The following is a 22,648-nucleotide window of genomic DNA, read 5'->3' on the forward strand; positions in this document are numbered from 1 at the left end:
CTGGGCACATTCACTACACTGTTTTAACCACTAAACACTTTTTTCTTTCACACACTACAACACTTTTCTATTTCCCGCCTACGAACACAACACGGTGTAGAATCAAAAAGGTTGCTCATGAGAGATTCACTTTTATTCACTGCAGTACATTTTCTTCTTTAATTTGTATCTTAGATGTTCACATATTTTTCGAAGAGTGTTATAACACAATTTTTCACTATGATTACAATCAAACGTATCATTATTTGTTGTACAAAAGCTTATGTTTCTTGTACAAATTTTGACAGAACCATCTAGCGGCCGGTGTAGGAAACTCAGTATAAAGTAAGTATATTCTGAGCTTTTTTCAGAATATTAGGTTACACAACAACATAAAGACTCGCTTCGAGTAATTATCTACATACATGAATTTGAATTTTGAATTTTGAATTTAAAATTTTGGGTGCGTCAGCACTAAGGCTATTGTGCACCCGTCACATTATACGGGGTACAGCCCCTTATCGTTACAAATCACAACTCTAACGTTGCAGACCTAAAATCATAAAATATTAAAATGTTCTGACTTTTGTTAAAAGCTGAGGCTGCAAAGGGGCACTCAGCACACATAAGGACAAAAGAACAGGACAATACAAACAAAATTATACTGGCCATGGGGCCAGTCGCCAGAGCCTCTATATACATGAGTTTCAATTTTCGACAAAGTATTTTCATACTACACTCGAAGAAACTGGACAATCGTTATTTCAAATTCAGAAACACGCTCACGCATATATAGTAAATTTAACCAAACGTTTTGTTTCTCTTTACTTACATATGTATCATTTTGTTTACGAGTACCAAATTTCGTCTGACCAAATTTTTTGGTATTCTTAAACAAAATTATTTAGTAATTACAAGCAACATTTGGTTATCGGAAACAAAAAGCATAACCAAACAGCTCAACCAAACTTTTTTGGTAATTCCAAACAAACCAGTTTTTTCTGTGTAAGGCGAAGTAAGTGGCGTTACATAATAATGATGATGACAAGTTTCCAGCAACAACCAGCCCCCCGAAGTTAACGATCTGTTTTGGTGTGCTTTAAAGATGAATAGTTCGATTTAAGAAAATCTATTAATTTCCTCGGAACATTCAACTTGCTCCTTCTTCAATTTTAATGAGATTTATCCAATTATTAAATTGGTACATTAAACAAAAAAGTATTGATAGTTTCATGATGCAATGCAATTTCCATGTGTTCCAGGAAAAAAATAGTTATATTTTGTTATTGTTTAATGTTGCTTGCTTTCAAGTGTGTTACTGCTTCATATAATGAAATTGATTTATGTTCATAAGATATTCATTTGTCAAAAAAGTATAAAATAACAATCGATATGACCAAAAACACAAAATGAAATCATGTGCTACAAAAGTGTACAAGTGTACAGACTTACTTTAAACAAAAGTGTACAGAAAGCGTTGAAGAAGTGCACACAACTTTGAATGTGTCCCCGAAGTGTGCAACAAGTGTACAAAATTTCGTCATTTCGGGTCGCACACATCTAGAACACTTTAAGTACACTTTTGCAACACCTTCAGTACACATCTTGTGCATATTATATGCAAGAAAGTGTACCAAAAGTGTACAAGAAGTGTATTTTTTTTTACAGTGTAGCCAACGCTAATTAACAATTGCACTGTGTTAGTTTATTTATGCTGAGCAGGATAGAGGTTGACATTTGAGCGCTTTCGAAAAGGTCACGTCATGCAACCCAAGTCATCTGTGAAAAAGAGATGAATTACAGGGTATGGTGATCAATTTATCGCTAAAACATTATAAAATTCATATTTATGAATAATCTGTTGTTTTTAAACTCACGCGGAATGGGAAAAATCGAAATTCAGAAAAAAATCCCAATATTTGTTGAAAATGTGATCTCAACATTAGACCTCAGTAGAGGAAGTGCCCGGGTTCAACGTCATCAATTGAGGCTCAGTGAGGCTCGCAGTGTTGCCAACTGCTTACTCGAAAAAATCACCAAGGTTTTTCTTGGTCTAACCTAACCTGAAGCAAGAAGCTGGCAATCTTGCTTGAGAGTTCACAAACCGGAAGTGGGGCTCAGTGAGGCTCGCAGTGTTGCCAACTTCTTACTCGAAAAAATCACCAAGGTTTTTCTTGGTCTAACCTAACCTAAAGCAAGGAGCTGGCAATATTGCTTGAGAGTTCTGCAACCGGAAGTGGGGCTCGCAGTGTTGCCAACACCTACTCGAAAAAAAAATCACCAAGATTTTTGTCTTGGTCTAACCTAACCTAAAGCAAGAAGCTGGCAATCTTGCTTGAGGCTTGGTTTACAGTGCATAAAGCAAGGTTGCCAACCTACTAGTATTTTTGCCATAGTTTTTTACAAAAAAAAAGAGAGAGGGAAGAGAGAGGGAAGAGTTAAACAACCGACAGCTGCCAACACCCACCTACAGCTTTTTTTGGTCTAACCTAGCCTAAAGCAAGGAGCTGGCAATTTTACTTAAGACTTGCCTTACAGTGCATAAAACAAGGTTGCCAACCTACTGGTACTTTTGCCATAACTTTTTACAAAAAAAAAAAGAGAGGAGAGAGAGAGGGGGAAGAGTTAAACAACCGACAGCTCACCTACAGCTTTTTTTTTCTTGGTCTAACCTAGCCTAAAGCAAGGAGCTGGCAATTTTGCTTGAGGCTTGGTTTACAGTGCATAAAGCAATTTTTGCCAACCTACACACACTAAACAAGGAGAGCTGGCAACAAACACGCACTGCCGTAAAAAAGAGAGAGAGATGGGTGGATGGTAATATAGTATGTGTGTGCGTGTGTGCGTATAATATGTAGCATTATTAACTAGAGTGTGTTGCCAATTTACTTACAACTAAAAAAAAAATAGAGATGCTAATTTTGCTGTAAGATGAAGAGAGAGAGAGATTTATGGCTGGCAACAGTGGTGAGCGATGTCCTCTTATTGTAAATTTTTTCCAAGTCCCAAAAAAAAAGAGAGAGGCCAATGTTTATATATCGTGATTTTTGTAAACTTCTCTCGGGGAAACAATGTGCCACACACGCGCGTGCGCTTATGTATTGTGACACAAACAAACAAACAAAATAATAATTGTTGTTTTTTAGGATACCTGGCCCCTATAACCTCGCCAGGGTGCGTGGTGCCCAACCCAAAAAGGTTCTAACGGCTGCGGTTGTAGATAACCGCACCTCTGTAGGGTTTCACGTGTTTTTTTTTCCCCCAAACTTCCATGAAACCCTACAGAGGACCTCCGTAATTCATGCAACGTGTACTAACGACTCTAGTGTTATTTGATGTGATATTTTTGGATATAGAGTTTTATTGTGAGATATAGATAAAAATAATTATGTTTATTATAATATTTTCTTGATGAAGATGGAGAATATGTGTGTGTTACAAATAAAGTTGCATGCTTTTTTTTCTAGTGTGTGTGTATGTGTTTTTGATGTTTCGACAGCATCTGAAACGATAAAAAAAAGAAATTTTATTGTTAATTTTCACGTGTAAAAACAACAACAAATTTTGTGCAAATTCTGATTGTCTCGTGCTGTAGTGCAAAAAAAGATATTGTAACTGATAACTAATGAAATTGATATTTGTAACTGATCTGAACTAGTGAAATTCGTATTGTGCTATTGTAACTGATTGTGCTAGTACAAAAAATTTCTTATTTGTGCAAGAAAAGATGTTAAAAAACTTGTTAAAACTGCTCTGTGACCCTCTCGTTCTTCACGTCGTAGGCGAAGGACTTCTCTGCAATCAGGATGACACTGCATAGGGTATCCTCGGGCAAGGCATCGTGGAACAATCATATTTTTCTTATATATTTTTTTAAATTTTTTTTACAGGGTTTATTAAAGCACATATTTGAGGAAAACAACGCCACCCATATATAAATAAACCCCTCAAACTAACACTAATTAGAATTATCCTACAAAATTTTTCTCGTAAGGCATTTTTTTGTAAACACTCTACCACCAACAGATCACATATAAATAAACATACCCCCAAAAAAATGCGCTCCATGAAAAGTTGCCCTGTGTGCAAAATAAGCATATCAAGCAGAAATTTTGCAAGACATTGTCGTTCCTGCGTGCCGGGCAAGCATTTGGCTGCTAAAAAATCATGTCCCAGGTGCGGTATACATATTACTATTAATAATTTAAAAAGGCATATAACATCATGCAAAATTGTCGTCGGAACACCTGTTCCACAACCGTCGACCAGCTCCACCAAGAGGAAGGCAGAAGCAGCCTCCATCAATGCACCATCCGCCAAACGTGTCAAGCCTGCGATGAAAGCAGACCGGTCTGCTTTCGAGCGTTTGTTAGAGGGTTTTGTCATCACTTCGGAGGGCTCATGCGACGTGCGTAGCTTTTTGGAGGAGAAGCGAGCAGAGATAATTTCCATCCTCGGTGATGCGCTTGCAACGCACTCCACCAAATTCTACGCATCGCTACGTTGCCAGTACAAGAAGCCGTCTGATGAAATTTACAGCTTCTGCCACAACACCAAGGCGAAGACGCTGCATCTGGCGGATTTCGACAACCTCGAGGTCATCTACAACAAGTTTGCCGAGGAGCTGGTGGCGAAACAAGAAGAACATGAAGCTGAGGGCTCGGGGGGTTCGCTGTGTGGGGGGCCTCACGAACTGTGCGTCAAACTTTGCAAGTTTACGCCTCTCTCCGCCTCCAGCTACGTCCCCTTACCACCTTCCATCGCGGCAAAGAAGGCCGTCCTGAACATTCAGAACAGTGACGCCAAGTGCTTCGTATGGTGTGTTCTGGCAGCGTTGCACCCAGTTGAGCCAAAAAATAATCCAAAACGCGTTAACCACTACCTACCCTACGAGTCGGAACTGGAAGATGCTATGGTTGGGATCGACTATCCCGTAGAGGTCCCGGACATTCAAAAGTTCGAGGCTCGTGCGCGGTTGGCTATCAACGTTTATGGCCTCACTGACAAAAATGTGGTGTACCCCATCCAGGTGAGCGACGTAGAGGACGATGGTGCGCAGGAAATTCACCTTCTGCTCATCAAGGACGAGACCCATCACCACTACACTCTTATCCGTTCCCTCTCCCGGTTGGTGTCGAGCCAACAGAGCAAAGACAAAACCCACGTCGAGGTGTGTCGCAGGTGCTTGTCTATATTTCATAATCGAAAACAGCAGGATTACCAGCGCATCAGAGGTCCCAACATCGCTGCAGAGAAGCTCGCTCGCCACAAACTTTATTGCGATGCCAACGAGCCTGGGGTGGCAGTCTTGCCCAAACCTGGCACCGTGGAGCGTTTCCGCATGCACGGTGCCATGGTGGAGCATCCCGCTATCATCATCGCGGATTTCGAGGCCTTCCTCAAACCCCTGTCCACTTGCGATCCAGATCCCGAAGTTTCCTCCACCACCCCTTACCAACTCCACGAGGCATCCAGTTTCGCATACGTTGTGGTGCGACGTGACCAGCACATCGCCCCCGAGCCCTACGTGTACCGTGGCCCCGACGCAGCCAAACACTTCCTCGAGAGGATGGTTGTCGAGGCCAACGAGATAGGAAAGGTACTGTTGGCCCTCAAGCCTATGCTCCCACTGTCCCCCGACGATCAACGTAGACACGACGAGGCCATCGCTTGCCCCGTCTGCGTCAAGGAGTACACCGCCAACAACCGTAAAGTCCAACACCACGATCACTTTAACGGTAAGTACGTTGGTCCTTGGTGCAACGATTGCAACCTCATGGCCCGGGACCCGCGCTTCATCCCTGTGTTTTTTCACAATGGCTCGGGATACGACTTCCACCACCTGATCAAGCATCTTGGATACGACAACAAGAGAATCAATGTTCTCGCCCAGAACGAGGAGCGTTACATCAGTGTGAGCAAACAAGTGTCGATCCCAGAATTATGCTCTACCGTCGAGCTTCGCTTCCTCGACTCCCTGAGGTTCCTCCCGGCAAGCCTCGATGCTCTCGTGGGGAAGCTTAGCGACGAGCAAATGCTCATCACCTCAGCAAACTTTCCGAACTTGGACGCCGGCCTCTTCAAGCGTAAGGGGGTCTATCCCTACGAATACATCACAGACCCCTCCAAGTTCGCGGAGACGTCGCTACCTCCCCAGGCGAAGTTCTACAGTCAGCTACGAGGCTCGAACATCACCGACGAAGAATATCACCATGCCCAGTCCATGTGGCGCGAGCTGGGCTGTCGAACTCTCGGGGACTACCACGACGCCTACCTCAGACTTGATGTGACGCTCCTCGCCGACGTGTTCCAGACGTTCCGTGCGACCGCAATAAAAATCTACCAGCTGGACCCTGCCTACTTCTATAGTCTCCCCGGACTGGCGTGGTCAGCCATGTTTCTGGTGACGAAGATCGAGCTGGAGCTTCTTTCGGACGTGGACATGGTGCTGTTTGTGGAACGCGCCGTGCGGGGTGGCATGGTCCAGGTGTCGCAACGGTACGCGCGCGCCAACAACCATCACATGGCTACTGGCTACGACCCCTCACAACCGTCCAGCTACATCATGCACACGGACGTGAATAACTTGTACGGACACTCCATGATGCAGCCACTTCCCTTTAGAGGGTTCGAGTGGGCCGACCCCTCCAACTTTAACATTGAAAGCTTCGACGATTCAGAACATGGGTTCTTCGCCGAGGTTGATCTGCAATTCTCCGAGAAGCTGCAGGATTTGTTCAGCGATCTCCCCCCTGCACCCGAGTTCAAGTGTCCACCCAATTCCAACCAGAAGAAGCTCATCATGGATTTCGAGCCCAAGAAGAATTACGTCCTACACTACCAGAATCTCCGGTGGTTGATGCAGCAAGGGGTCACGGTCCACGCAGTTCACCGCATCCTCAAGTTCGAGCATTCTCCGTGGTTGCGTCCATATATTGAAGTCAACACCAAACACCGCACCGCAGCCACGTCCGAGCTTGATAAGGATTTCTTCAAGCTTATGAACAATGCGGTGTTCGGGAAAACCATGGAGAATGTACGGAATCGTGTAGATGTGAGGCTAATATCAAACAAAGCACAATGTCGCAGGCTCGTAGCAAACCCGTTATTCAAATCGGGGACTATTTATAACGAACAGCTTGCTCTGGTGCATATGAGGAAGAGCGAGGTGAAGCTCAACAAGCCAATTTATGTTGGCGCCTCAGTATTAGACCTGAGCAAGCTGCACATGTTTCAAATATATTATGGGATACTACGCCAGCACTATAACGACAATATTAGCCTACTCTACACGGACACGGACAGCTTGGTGTACCACGTTCGCACAGCCGACGCGTACAAGGATATGGCCACGGTTCCATCTTTGGTTGACCTCTTCGACACCTCAAACTATCCCCAGCCGAACCGATACGGCATCCTGGCTCGCAACTGCCTGGTGCCTGGCAAACTCAAAGACGAGAAGAAAAGTGATTTAAGTCTCGAGTTTGCAGGTCCTCGCGCCAAGGCCTATGCCATCAAAGCCGAGGGCAGCGTTACCAAGAAGGCCAAGGGTGTCGGCAGACAGGTGGTTCGGAAGCATCTCACATTCGAGGACTTCGTCGATTGCCTCAAGACCAGGTCGTCGGTTCTAAGAGCAGAACAGCGCATCCAGAGCGTCGACCATGTGTTGACCACAAACAAAGTTAGAAAAATTGCGCTGGATCCTAATGACGATAAGAAGTACGTCCTCGAGTGTGGTATTCACACATTGTCGTGGGGGCACTATCGCTTAGCAAAAAGCAAAACCTGCAACATATGTCCATCTTCAACAAAAGATTCATAAAAACAAAACAAAACAAAAAAAAACATTTTGACTGTCATTACAAAAAACTTTGACCGTATTCTTAAATAACCAGCATGCCTATGAATTTGTTCGGTTTCAAAAAACAGATCATTATGGAAACCATACCAGATCATGAAGTCTTACCCTCCGTGTTACCTAAACTCAACGGTCTGTTGATCATTCACCTCAACAGCATTTGGACGAAACTGAATGACGATGTGGGCAAGATGTTTTATGTTTTTAATAACAATTTACATTTCTACGAAATTCCGATCGACGGGAAACTTCAAATCACCGTGAATCCGGAAAACGCAGGCGAAATCAAAATTTCTACCGGCAAGAACATTTTTCGAATCAAGCACGACAAGATGCTTTCTAACATTACGTACGATGCGTCTGCAGGAGATTATTTTTACATGGAACTCCTCGGAGATTACGACAAACTCATTCCTCTCTTCGTAGAATTACGAATCGTCTATCCTATTATAAATAACCGTTAACCAAAAATGCCTAACGACATTTTCGGCAACACCAAGCGTGTAGACCACGCAGAAGAGATTCTCATGTTGGACATTCGAGTTAAGAAGTTGAGGACCGATTTGATCGCTTTGCAGGAAACCTTAAACAAAAGTTTAGAGTCGGAAATCGCTACGCTCCAAACGCAATGTCTCGACCCCATTCTGAAAATCGATTCCGAACTGAAGACGCTGATAAAAAATTATGTCGACGTACCTTCTTACGACAGCATTCAAAATATACAGTTGAGCGTGGATTCGCTTCAAAATGATTTGGCCAAATTACAGCAATTTCAATCGAAAAATGAAGATTTGGAAAAATTGAAACTCGAAATCGAAGAACGAACTTCCGCAATAGAAAAAAATTTCTCCGAACTTCAAACCGTGGTGAACGATATAGACGCAGAACGCTTGCATGTCGTCGTTTCCAAATTACAAGAAGAATTCACCAGCACGTTGGAAGAAATTAAATCCAAGTTACAGACTTTGGAAGATACCATGACGAACCTACCATCGTCGGACGAACTGCAGGTCATCGGTAAAAGCGTCGCGAACATAAAAATTCAATTGGAGGCCTATCAAGATTTCGAACACATTCAAACCACCATCGCTACGCTTCAGGCGTCCTTGGAATTGATCAACGAAGAAATTAAAAATATTCACGCTGAAGCGAGAGCGTTGACGAGCATTCAAGACACGTTGAGCACGGTTCAGCAGAAGATCGAATATTTAGAAAATTTAAACGTCGAAACGAATCTCGCTCATTTTCATCACGTACTCGACAACATACAGGGTGACTTGGAATCGTTACGGACGAGCGTGCCTTCGAGCGAAGATTTGGAAAAATTGAAAACGGCGGTGACGGCACTATCCGAATCGAGCGACATCAAAAGTTCATTGAGCGATCTCGAGAGTAGGGTGGCCAATCTCCCCACCTCCAAAGAATTGCACGCTTTGAAAAGGAACATATCACGTATGCTGAAACGACTAGAAACGGAAACGGCGAACGTGGAACAGATTCGAGACGAAATTAGTTCGCTGGTGTCGACGCTGCCCACTTCGCAGAGCGTCGCCGACCTTCACACGCAGTTTACAGAGATGCGAAGCATCGTGAACGATCTTACCGAGAAGAGCTCGAAATTGAATCAAGTCGAGAACCTTCAGAACATTGTCGTCAACATCAGAGATCAAGTTGGAGTGCTGGAATCCACGCAGGAATCGACGCTGGCCTCTTTCGGTGCCAAGTTGCAAGAACTCAACGAAAACTACAAGCAGTTGAACGTGGAAGTGAAAATCAAACCGTCGTTTTCTGCCGTAACGGATACCATAGTCGAGCATTTGCTGCCCATCGAAAATAAACTCGGACAAGTTCACAGTAATCTGCTCGGCGTCGACACTAAATTCGCTAAACTGCATTCTCTGCAAGCCATCGAAATCAACAGCGTACCCAATCAACAGAGAATCTCCACGTTCGTCGAAGGTAACAAACTGTACATGTTACATCCTTATCATCCGTACTACAAGTTTCTCCTCGATGGCACGATTCAGATAAACGAATTTTCGTACTGGTCTCACGGTAGAAAAGCTAGCGTTCCCACCATGACCTTGATATCGAATTGTGGTGTCCAGAAAGCAGGAAACATTCCTCTGGCACGTTGGAACGAAACGCGCAACATATATGAAATACACGAAGACGAAGATCTTACCGTTTTCGACGTGAGTGCCGGCGATAAGCTGATCATTCAAAACACGAGCGAAGTGCCACCCTCTTTGAATCCCATCACGCTTGTGCTTCTCTTGAAACGTAATCTCTAAACAAAAAAATGTCTAGGCAAGACATCGTCGAAGAATTGCATAAACCTGCACGCCGCAACTACGAACGTTTGGCTGTGGTAACCAAGGGCATCGATGACCTCTGGCAAAGTGACCTCGTGGAGATGAGTAGCGGCAATTTGAAAAACATACATAAATTGAACAAGGGCAACAAGTACCTTCTCACCGTCATAGACACGTTTTCGAAATTCGCATGGGCTCTACCTTTGAAGGCGAAAACGGGAACATGCGTCACGGAAGCATTCAAATTAATTTTTCGCGAAAGCGGCGGCAGACAACCACGGTTTCTGCAAACGGACAACGGTAAAGAATTTTACAACGCTGTATTCCAAAAGTTTATTCAAAAACATGAGATTCGACATTATTCGACTTTCAGTCACGTCAAAGCCAGCATCGTGGAAAGATTCAATCGAACCTTGAAAACACACATGTGGAAACGATTCACGCTTCGGGGAAATTACAAATGGGTCGACATCCTGCCGGAACTCGTCGACACCTATAATGATACGGTACACAGAACGATAGGCATGAAGCCAGTTAACGTTACCAAGTCTGACGAGCAGCGTTTAATTTCTACCGTTTACTGTCCAAAGTACACACCCACGACAAAAAAAGCTAAATACAAAATTGGAGACCAGGTGAGGATCAGCAAATTCAAACGCACCTTCGAGAAGGGATTCACAAAAAATTGGAGCACGGAACTTTTTACGGTGGTTCGAGTTCTACCCGGAAACCGACACACGTATATAATAAAAGATAGTAGCGGCGAGATTTTGAAAGGAAGATTTTACGAAGAGGAACTCTCTAAAACAAAACACCCCGACACGTACCTCATCGAGAAAGTATTGCGTAGGAAAGGTGACAAACTGTTTGTCAAATGGCTGGGACTTCCGGAAAAGAGTTGGATCGACGCGGACGAAGTGATCTTGTGAGTACGTGGAACGTGGTGAAGCGTCTACCGGATCCGGAAAGTCAAACGAGAAAAAAAAAGAACGGCAAGTTGCTTCCCGACAGCATCCGCTGTCTGATCGTAGGTCCTTCGGGGTGTGGGAAAACGACACTGCTCGTGGACAATTTTCTCCTCGCACCGAATTGGTTAGATTGGAAGAACAGGCACCTGTACGTGTTCTCGAAAAGTTTGGAGCAATCCAAATACCAGCAACTGATGAAACTGTACGATGGTCTGGACATTGCAACGTTCGCCTCGGAAATAAAACCACTCGACGATTGTCGTGAAAATTCAGTTGTTGTGTTCGACGACGCCATCCTGGAAAATCAAAATGAAATTCGCAACTTTTTCACGCAAGGTCGTCACAAAGGAATGGATTGCTTTTACCTAGCTCAAACGTTTTCCAAAATTCCAAAACAGTTAGTGCGCGACAACGCTAATTTCATATGTTTGTTTCGCCAAGATCACACCAACCTCAAGCACGCGTACGATGACTACGTAGGCGGAGACATGAACTACAATCAATTTTCGGAAGGCTGCTGTTCTACTTGCTGGAACGGTGACGATTTCGGATTCGCGACGATCGACATGACGAGGAAACCCAACGACGGAAAATACAGAAACAAAATCAACGATTTTCTAAACGTTGCAACGTTGTGAGAAACGACGTGTATAAATAAACGTCATGACGAAACGAAAAATCGAAGACGAAAATCTCAAGCTTCGCGATTACCTCGCGAAACGCTTCAAAGGTTGGAAATCCGAGAATCGCGGATTCTACGAAGAGAAGAAACGTCAGGATCAACCTGTGATCGATGCCATCAGCAGTCCAGGTAAAGAAATTAAAAGTGTCACGGAACAAAATAAAAATTTGATCAACGAACTCGTACCGCTCGCAGCTAAAAGTTACGCCGTACCCACACCCATTTCGAGCATTCCTTCGACGCCGTTCGAACTGAAGGATGCACCGGCGCGACGTCGAGCCATAGGCAGCACGTCTTCGGATAAAATCGAGTTGGGACCTTTGGCACGAGACTACCTGAGCACGGGGAAATTCGACAAGGATGAAGTGTTCGGATTGTATCCCAGCATGGAAACCAGCGAAGGCGGTGGTGTGGTGTGGAAGATTGGGAAATCGAAGGTGACCTTCGAAGGTAACGATATTAAAATTAATTTAGGCGACAAGGATAGTTGGAACAGGTATCCGGGTACGGTGGGACTGTGGGAACTTGTCGCCAAAAAGCAGCCGAAAGATTACACCGACGAAGATTACCAAAGTTACAAGGAAATTCTGATCATGACGGATGCCTTGTACCAGAACAACGACGCCTCGCAGAATAGGGTGAAATCGAGCAGCGGCGAGAAGTACAGGAATCTCATCAAACCGATTTGGAACCAGGTCAAAACAGGCAGCGGCGTCAAACGCTACAACACGCTACCCAAAGAATTCGTTTGGGTGGACGACGTTAGGAAACTCGTGGACCGATTGTTGGTGATAGCCGGCGAAGAGAATGCAGGCAACCGTAATTTCTACAACGAGAAGGTTGGCATCGTGGACATGATCAGCACAAAACTTTCCAACTTCATCGTGAACGACGACAAGGGCATAGGTTACCTGATCAAAATCATCAACACGCTGCCTCCGAAATTTTGGAACGTGGCCGAAGGAAAGGGACTCGTGAACGACATCATCAACAAGTTACCTTTCGAGATGCATCTACCTGGCTACCAGTACTGCGGACCGGGTACCAAACTCGAGAAAAGATTGGAGAGAGGAGACAAGGGTGTGAATCCGTTGGACGCGGCATGCAAAGATCACGACATCGCCTACAACACCACGCAGACGGATCTGGACGCACGTCACGAAGCAGACAGAAAGTTAGAGCACGCAGCTTTCGAAAGGTTCGTAAGCAGAGACGCATCGCTGGGTGAACGGGTCGCCGCACTGGGTACCACCATCGCCATGAACACGAAACAAAAATTGGGGTGGGGTATATAAATAACATACAGTAAAAAAAACAACATGGCTTGCATAACTGATTTGCCGCACGAACTACTATCTAAAATATTCAAAAAGGTAGTTAACGGAGATGTTAATAAACTTGTGATCATAGCTAGAACGACGCCGGCATTTCGCATGGGATGCGAAATAGTTCTCAAGGACCATCTTCGGGAGATCAGTGGAATGAGGTGCGGTGATCTCGACACTCTTCTGTCGGCCGCGGGGGAGAAATTGAACGAGAGGTTGGATGAACTGCACGAGGCGAGGCAGGGAAGAAGACGGTATACTGATGATTGGCGTAAGTCCAAACAGGAAACTGAAGAAATCATCACGCACATCATCGCATTCTCCGAAGCACGAACTTTCTTCCTCTGTTAAAAAAATCTTCGATACAAATCGTGAAAAAAATATATATATTGTGCTGGGCAGAGCGGTAGCGAAGGGTTAAGAATATTCAGAGCATGAGACTCCCAGGGTTCATTCTTCTCCGCTGCCACTCCGACCAGGCACTGGGAAAGGGTAGCTGCCATTCACTATTACTATTGTTGGTAAAAAGAATAAAAATAAATTGCTGTGAATTTATACTATAATCTATTCTAGAATTAAATAAACAAAATCAAAAGGTACAACTCTCCCACCCATTTTTGTTTACATAAACTAAAACCCCATTGGCCAAGAAAAAAAAATTGAAATAGCTATTTGAAATTTTGAGTTTAGTTCCGTTCGTGCACGTTCCAGATTCAACTAGATAAATTTTAGGTCCACACGCTTAACTTCACATTTTCTCAGTCCGTGAGGGTCTAGTAGACGCGGGGCGATAGTAAGAAATGCCACTGGCACTACTGCAGTCGGGCTTCACTTACTTGTCTGGATCAGCTATCTCCCCTCGGCGTAGCACAACTCAATGGAAGATGAGTCCTCCCATCCACTGTACTTGTGTTTTATCCACTTCACCACAGGACACAAAGGACAACGAAAGTTCTTCTCCTTCCCTCACTTAACACAATTTCACAATCCTTCTCTCGTCAGATCTAAAAACACACTCTCTTGGAAAACGCACGTTTTTCTCTTCCAACACAATTTTCTTAAAGAAGGGGAAGAGATAGCCAATCAATTCGTCAGTTTTATCGCCCTTTGGCTCCTCTGTCGTCCCTTGGACCAATGGTCACCCGTCTTTCATGGTTCCATTTAACATGTTGCACAAAAAGAAGAAGAAAAAAAAAGTCACTTCTTGGAGACCCCTCTTTTCACAACACACACAACTGCCAACTTGTGTCCTTCTTTACCCCTAACATAGTTCCAGTATAAAATCTATGTTGAAGCTATTGCACTCTATTATTCCATGTATAATAACTCATCACGCCTATGCACTGGATAGAGGATCCGATTATTAATTATTTGAACAAAATTATGACAATGTAAAGTTTAGTTAATTATATGGGGGTTTGGTTATGCTGGATTCTGGGGTTTCGCTGGAATGTAGGAGTTGGGGTAGCCGTACGGCCTCTCTGTCTTCTGGGTCGACAAAGAAAAAGACAAGAAACGGTCGACTAAGAAAAACGAAGAGAAGAAAAAAAAAATGATGGGCTTGCCAATGGAAAGAAAATACGAAAAATCAATAGCATAATCTACTAATAATAACAAAATAAAGGTGCGCAGTACAGATGCCCCCCCATGCGAGCATACGTAGAAGGACGTGGGTTCGCATGGAAGTAGTACGCGCTGAAGTGATATAAAATGTTATGTAAAACGACAAATAAAACATTATGTTTGGAAATTTACAAAGATTATGTACTTATACAGCATCAGGCCACAAAACTATACTATTTCTATGTGCTGCGCTGCTCGCTACGACCTATCAATATAGTTAATTATGCTGGTTATAATATCCAATGAACGATTACATACATATTTATATTAATGTTCTTGCAATACTAACATGAATACAAATCATTACTTATTTCAACTTGTGCAACATTTCCTTTTAAAACAAAATATAAATGTGACATCGACATTACTTAAAAATATTATAAAACGAACATAAAATATGATTGATTTCAATTATCTATGCCACTATTAATTAAGTCTTATACATTCAAACCTTCATGACAATTGCTACATTTTATATAAAAAAAAAACAACAACATAAGTTCACATAGTTTTGATATCGTGCCTATTTATCTTCCTGGTCTCTGTCATCTTCCTTCCAGGTGATGTAGGGCCTGAGGTTACTGGTGTTATGAATCCCCATGTCTCTTCCTGTTTTGACATCCTGGAGCGAGTACACATTCTGCCCTGTAACCTTCGCCACCTTGTATGGGCCCGTATACAGGTGAACAAACTTCTTGCATATGCCCTTTTGGGGGTCAGATACAGGGAATGTCTTCTTCAATACTAAGTCACCCTCTGAGAAGACAGTAAGTTTTCCCTTGTCGTATCTGGCCTTCCTCTTCGCAGCTGCTTTCGTGAGGTTGCCTCTAGCAAGTTCGAGTTTAAGCTGGTAATCTCGTTCCTCTGACAGTCTGGGTAGCTTGAATAGCCTCATCAGCTCTTGCTTAGGACTCCGACCATGGAAAAGCTCATATGCTGAAAACCCGGTCTCCTCTCTGTGCGCCAGGTTCAATTTGACCACATCTCCCACGTGTTCTGGCCACTTTTTGTGGTTTTCACTGCTGTATGCCCTGAAGAGTCGTGACAACTCACGCATAGATCTCTCCACAGGGTTGCTTTTCGGCGATTTCACACTAATAAACTTCACCTCGATTCCCTTTTGTTCCAGCGTTTCTCTCCATTTCTTGCTTGTGAATTGCGTCCCTTTGTCAGTCAGCACTGCCTGTAAATTCGGACACATCAAAAGGAATTCGTTAATCAGTTTGTTCAGGGTAGCATTTGTGGTGGCCCTTTTTATGCAGTATACCACTAAGAACTTGCTAAAAACATCCTGCACAACAAAACAGTATTGTAATCCGTACTTAGCCACCGGCAGCGGACCATACAAGTCACAACTGATTAGCTCACCAGGTGTTCTGGCTAGAACTGGGAACATTTCACCTTTTACTTTAGCTTGTACGGCTTTTGTCCTTTGACACGTATCACACGCGTTTACGTAAGCTCGTACTTGCTTTCTTAACGCCTTCCACGTAAAGAATTCAGTGATTGCCATTAGTGTTTTCTTTTGACCAAAGTGCCCTAGTCCATGAAAATATTGAACGACCTTCTCAGTCAGTGACCTCGGCGTGCAAATTTTGAGTGCCCCCCCTTCACTTTTACACAGGACATCATCTTTTAATTTGTATTTTTCTCTGTTCTCTGTTGTGTCTCCATTCGTTTCGCCTTGTTCCAACTTTTGTATTATTTCTAATAACTCAGGATCCCTTCTTTGCATGTTTGCGACATCGTGCATTCCACGAATCAAATCATCAGGTGGTCGTGACACAATCGCAGCGACTATTTCACATGGCAGTTCTGCGTCATCCTGCCTATCATTCGGTTTGCTCCACGGGTAACGGCTGAAATAATCCGCCATATTCGAGCTTCCCTTGATATACTCAATCAAGTAATCAAAATTCTCCAGCAGCATGAGCCACCTGCTCACTCTTGCATTCGTGATGCGACACCTCAACATAAACTTCAATGCTTGGTGATCGGTTCTTATAATAACCGGCAATCCCCAGACATACACTGCGAATTTCTGTAGCCCAAATAGAATACTAAGCAGCTCGCGTTCAGTAATGTTGTATCCGCGCTCAGCTTGATTCAACACACGGCTGGCGCACCCAACGATCCTAGGGTTGCCCTCGCTGTCCCTTTGATACAGAATAGCAGCAATGCTTTTCCCCGAGGCGTCACTCTCGAGGATAAAGGGGGCTTCCTTCATCGGGTGCTTGAGCATTACATTCTTCATGAAAGCCTCTTTAATGGCAAGCCAGGCCTTTTCTTGTTCTGGTCCCCACACGAACCTTGCACCCTTCCTCAATAGTGCTACCAGTGGCACCGTGAACTCGGCGTACCTGTACTGAAAGGCTCGATAGTAATTAAAGAATCCTAAGGCTGATCTTAACTGTTTCACATTTCGAGGCGCCTGCATGTCGTGAATGGTTTGCAGCTTTTCCGGATCCTTGCATATGCCCTCCGGACTTAATACGAAGCCAAGTAATTGAACTCTTTTTCTTACAAACTTGCATTTCTTTAGCTTTAGCGTTAGTCCTGCTTCCTTTAACTTCCTCAAAACGACTTCTAAGTGTTGCAAGTGAGACTCAAACGTGTCGCTCGCCACACAAATGTCATCGCAAAAGTATTCGCAAAACGGCTGCACCTCGCTGCCAAGAACCATCTTCAAACACCTCACCGCTCCACTCATGGATGTTTTCAGGCCAAAAGGTAGCCTCGTAAAACAATAACATCGACCCTCATGTACAAAGCCTAAATAGCGTTGGTATTCATCCTTCACTTTTATTTGCCAGAAAAATGACGTAATATCAATGCACGTCACATACGGTTTTCCCTCACACTTCTGTAGAATCTCGAGGGGTGAAGGTGGGCTGTCATATTGCGATAAAACGCTCTTGTTACAAAATCTTAGGTCGAGACATACTCTGACTTCGTTCGAGCCCCGCTTCGGCACTATAGTCAGCGGCGATATGTAAGGCGTGTCACTCGGACGTATTATACCCCATTTCAACATATTTTGTATCTGTTGCCTAACTTGATCTCTCACTTTTATTGGTATTGGGTAGATCTTTTGTGCGAACGGCTCTTCGCTGGTCATGGCAATCGAGTGCTCATATCCTGCAACTAATCCAGGTTCTTCACTGAAAACGTCCATGTTCCGACAGAGGAGTTCCTTCAACTTTGTTTTCTGCACATTTGTCAAACCGTCGGCAAGCTGCACGTGCTGTTGCATATCTTCCAGGGTAGCGCAATCCTGGCGTTCCTTCGAGATTGGCTGCCCATTTTCCGCCGGGCGAATATCATTATGGCTGAAACTTTTGCCCAGGATATTTAAATCTGCCACTACGCTTAAATTGCACAGCTCTCTGCACACATCGCTGTTTTCCTCTACCACGAATGGGGCTTCCACACATTGTCCATCTCTCTTCATAACCAGCATGCTCGCTGCATAATTAATATTCGCGTGATATTCTTGTAACACGTCGCTGCCAATAAGGAAGGGTCTTACGAGTGCCTTCACAATTAGGCAATCTATTTCAAATTCTGCCCCCGATATGTTTACCTTTAGCATCGCTTGGGCGATAATCTTGCTGGACTTGTTTCCAAAGGCCGACACCACTCGTAAATCACCCACCTTCAGGAATGGAATAAGCGGATTTTCCTTTATTAATTCTTGCCAGAGGTCTTCACTCAGAACCGTCGCCGTGGACCCGGAATCTACCAAAACCTTGCAGGGTCTCCCCTCAACCAATATTTCTATTTCAGGCAAACGTGTTTGTTTCACTTTTCGTTTTGTGACGTCATCAACCTGGAGGTCATCAAAAATGGTGCAAATAGCATTGCCGTTGACGGGTTCCTTACTCTTATCATTGTCGGTCGGAAGATAATCTGAATTAGATATCTCATATTCCTTCACCTGCGTTTCACATTCATTATCATTTAATCTGTCTAATTGGTCGCTTCTCCCTCCGTCCTCTCTATTTCCATCCGAGGTGCTGGAGATGATAGGCAGCGTGTTGTTCTCTCCAGCAGCCATAAATCAGGCGTGGAGTGGCGGGGTTTCGTCTTCGACCAAAACCTCGTTAACTTCGAAGCCTGAATCTCGATTGTGAAGACCGCGGCCTTCCTGAGCCGGTCGTCCCCTTCCACCGGGGGGTGGCCATGCACTCTGCCCCCCTCTCCTTCCTCGGTTGTCAGCCTCCGCCGTCCTGTCCTGGCCGTAGCGCCTGGGTCTGGGGCCATTGTTGGATCGGTCGGTGTGGTAACCCCCGTCTGCCCCCCTCTATGAGTCATTGTTTTGACGTGCAGAAGTCTGCAACTGGTTCACCTGTCGCGGCCTCCTCTGTGCCTCCCGCGGGGGCAACGTCGCCTGTATTTCTCGCAACAGATTAAGCATTTGTGGCACCGTCTCGACTTTCACACCCAGCAAACACCGCTGTACGTTCCATGGAAATTGGCGTGTGGCTACCTTCACTAAAATCTTCTCCTCAATAGGATCGTCAAGAATTGAGTTCTTTTCCACAAGTTTGGTAAAATATTCGGAGATGGATTGATTTCCGCCTTGATTGTAACGCCCGGAGAAGATCTCGGCTCGGACGCGAAGCATTGTGTCCTGGCTCAGGTATTCCTCCTTGAACTTGACCACAAACGTCGTGAAGTCCGGCACCGTGCTGTTAACGGCATTGAACCAGGAACCCGCAGCTCCCTTTAGTGACAGACTTGCGACCTGGAGTTGCTGTTTCTGCGGTATTTGCGACAGGGCAAAGTATGTTTTTAAATCATTCAGATACTGATGAGCTTTCAGTTCACTGTCGCCCCCTGAGAAGACCGGAAGTTGTAGTTCACGTGGCTGGAATATGTGAAACTGTTGCCTTCCCGCAACCAACTGAGATTGACCCTGCTCTACATTCATGTGCGAACTTGCACTGCCCCCGTTCGCCCCTGCACTGTACTCTCCGATGTTTGCAGTATCTGCGCGTGCCTGTTCTTGACGATCACTTCGGATCGAAACAGTTTCTTGTTGCAATGCTGACATTTTGTTTCGCAAATCAGTAATTTCTTCCCGAAAGTGAGTGCGTTGAATCTGGCTTTCCTCGCGAAAATCTCGGACCAACTCTTCTCTTATCCGACGAAACTCGCTGTCAACACGTCTTTTTTCTGATGCAGAACTCCGTTCAAACGTGGCACGAACGTCCGCTTGGTCACTCTTTATCTCTTCGAGAGCTTTCTCCATATCATGTTGACCTCCTTTTAACTCTTCCACATCCCTTCGAAGACTGCTAGTTTCGGCTCGGATCTCATTTTGTTCTTCCGTCAGCTCTTTGACTTTCTGTTCTCTGTCATCCAACCGGTCGCACATCTCCTTCCGAAATTCTGCGAACATATTTCGAATTTCATTAAGAATACTAACGTTGCTTGCCGAACTATTGCTGCAAGTGCAATTGCAACATTGTTCCTCTTGTCTGTTCATGTTTTCTGGGTTCTGAACTACTTGCCCCTGAAAAGTGCTGTGGTCGAGAATGGATGAAGCTTCAACGGAACCCACATTTCCCTCTGTTCCAGCCGACTGAATGGACTCGCTCTCTTTACGCTGCTGCTTTGTTGTGCGTTTCTCGGCCTCTGGAGAGTAGTAATATGCCGGTCTTCTTGTTCTCTCTCTCAAACTTTTATTCATTTTCACACTTTATCTATTAAAATACCACAATAGTTCTAATGCTTATTAAAATATCATGCAACACAAATACAAAAAAAAAAAAAATCAAAATACCATCTGTTCTACCGTTGACAAGCCATATCATCCCCTTTTCTTTTTAACTACCATGCAACATACGAATGTAAACAACAAGAAGGATTCGATGACGAAAAAAAAAAGAAAGAAGAGAAAAAAAAGGCAGAAAAAAAATGACCGGGCGCGTGAATTTACCCGCGGAACCAGGGGAAAGAGAGGCCCTGAGCGGAGGGTTTAGAGAAAGGGGAGGGGGTGGGCTGGTCATAAAGCAAAGCTGCTCTCCCTTACAGTGTTGCCTCCTAATTTTTTTTTAGCAAACAAAAGCACCCTCGATCCTTTGCATCGGCGATCGGGTCGACCATAGTTTAAACTTCAGACAGCTTCCAGAAAATTTCCCTTTTCCCTTACAAAACTTTACTTTACACAACAGTGGCATTTAAAATATCTAAGCACACGTACATCTTGGATTCTTTCAATTAATCTTAACTGATTAATATGCCCCATAGGTGGTCGCCATCTGTGCTGGGCAGAGCGGTAGCGAAGGGTTAAGAATATTCAGAGCATGAGACTCCCAGGGTTCATTCTTCTCCGCTGCCACTCCGACCAGGCACTGGGAAAGGGTAGCTGCCATTCACTATTACTATTGTTGGTAAAAAGAATAAAAATAAATTGCTGTGAATTTATACTATAATCTATTCTAGAATTAAATAAACAAAATCAAAAGGTACAACTCTCCCACCCATTTTTGTTTACATAAACTAAAACCCCATTGGCCAAGAAAAAAAAATTGAAATAGCTATTTGAAATTTTGAGTTTAGTTCCGTTCGTGCACGTTCCAGATTCAACTAGATAAATTTTAGGTCCACACGCTTAACTTCACATTTTCTCAGTCCGTGAGGGTCTAGTAGACGCGGGGGGATAGTAAGAAATGCCACTGGCACTACTGCAGTCGGGCTTCACTTACTTGTCTGGATCAGCTATCTCCCCTCGGCGTAGCACAACTCAATGGAAGATGAGTCCTCCCATCCACTGTACTTGTGTTTTATCCACTTCACCACAGGACACAAAGGACAACGAAAGTTCTTCTCCTTCCCTCACTTAACACAATTTCACAATCCTTCTCTCGTCAGATCTAAAAACACACTCTCTTGGAAAACGCACGTTTTTCTCTTCCAACACAATTTTCTTAAAGAAGGGGAAGAGATAGCCAATCAATTCGTCAGTTTTATCGCCCTTTGGCTCCTCTGTCGTCCCTTGGACCAATGGTCACCCGTCTTTCATGGTTCCATTTAACATGTTGCACAAAAAGAAGAAGAAAAAAAAAGTCACTTCTTGGAGACCCCTCTTTTCACAACACACACAACTGCCAACTTGTGTCCTTCTTTACCCCTAACATAGTTCCAGTATAAAATCTATGTTGAAGCTATTGCACTCTATTATTCCATGTATAATAACTCATCACGCCTATGCACTGGATAGAGGATCCGATTATTAATTATTTGAACAAAATTATGACAATGTAAAGTTTAGTTAATTATATGGGGGTTTGGTTATGCTGGATTCTGGGGTTTCGCTGGAATGTAGGAGTTGGGGTAGCCGTACGGCCTCTCTGTCTTCTGGGTCGACAAAGAAAAAGACAAGAAACGGTCGACTAAGAAAAACGAAGAGAAGAAAAAAAAAATGATGGGCTTGCCAATGGAAAGAAAATACGAAAAATCAATAGCATAATCTACTAATAATAACAAAATAAAGGTGCGCAGTACAATATATAAATAACACACATCGTGAAAAAAATAATCTTCGGTATATATAAATAACACACATCGTGAAAAAAAAATTAAATTTCTCTAACACACACACTGAAAATTTCTCTTCTTCGATATGACAACTGAAAAAATGAGTGACCTCCAAGCATTAAAACAAATGCTAAATTTGTCAGTCGAGTATGTAAAAATTCGGGAATTGGAAGTCGACAAACCTTACACGATAACTTCCGGTTCAATCGTTTCTACCCAGTATGGTCCCAAGGTACGCCTGTTGCTCAACGCACAATACAGTCTATTTTTACCAGATCGATACGCTAACATGTTATCCGACGAGAAGCTATCTATTTTAATCGAGAACAAAACTCGAATCGTGTACAAGGGGA

The sequence above is a fragment of the Lepisma saccharinum genome, chromosome 19 (assembly GCF_977018435.1).
Source record: "Lepisma saccharinum chromosome 19, izLepSacc3.1, whole genome shotgun sequence".
NCBI lineage: Eukaryota > Metazoa > Arthropoda > Insecta > Zygentoma > Lepismatidae > Lepisma > Lepisma saccharinum.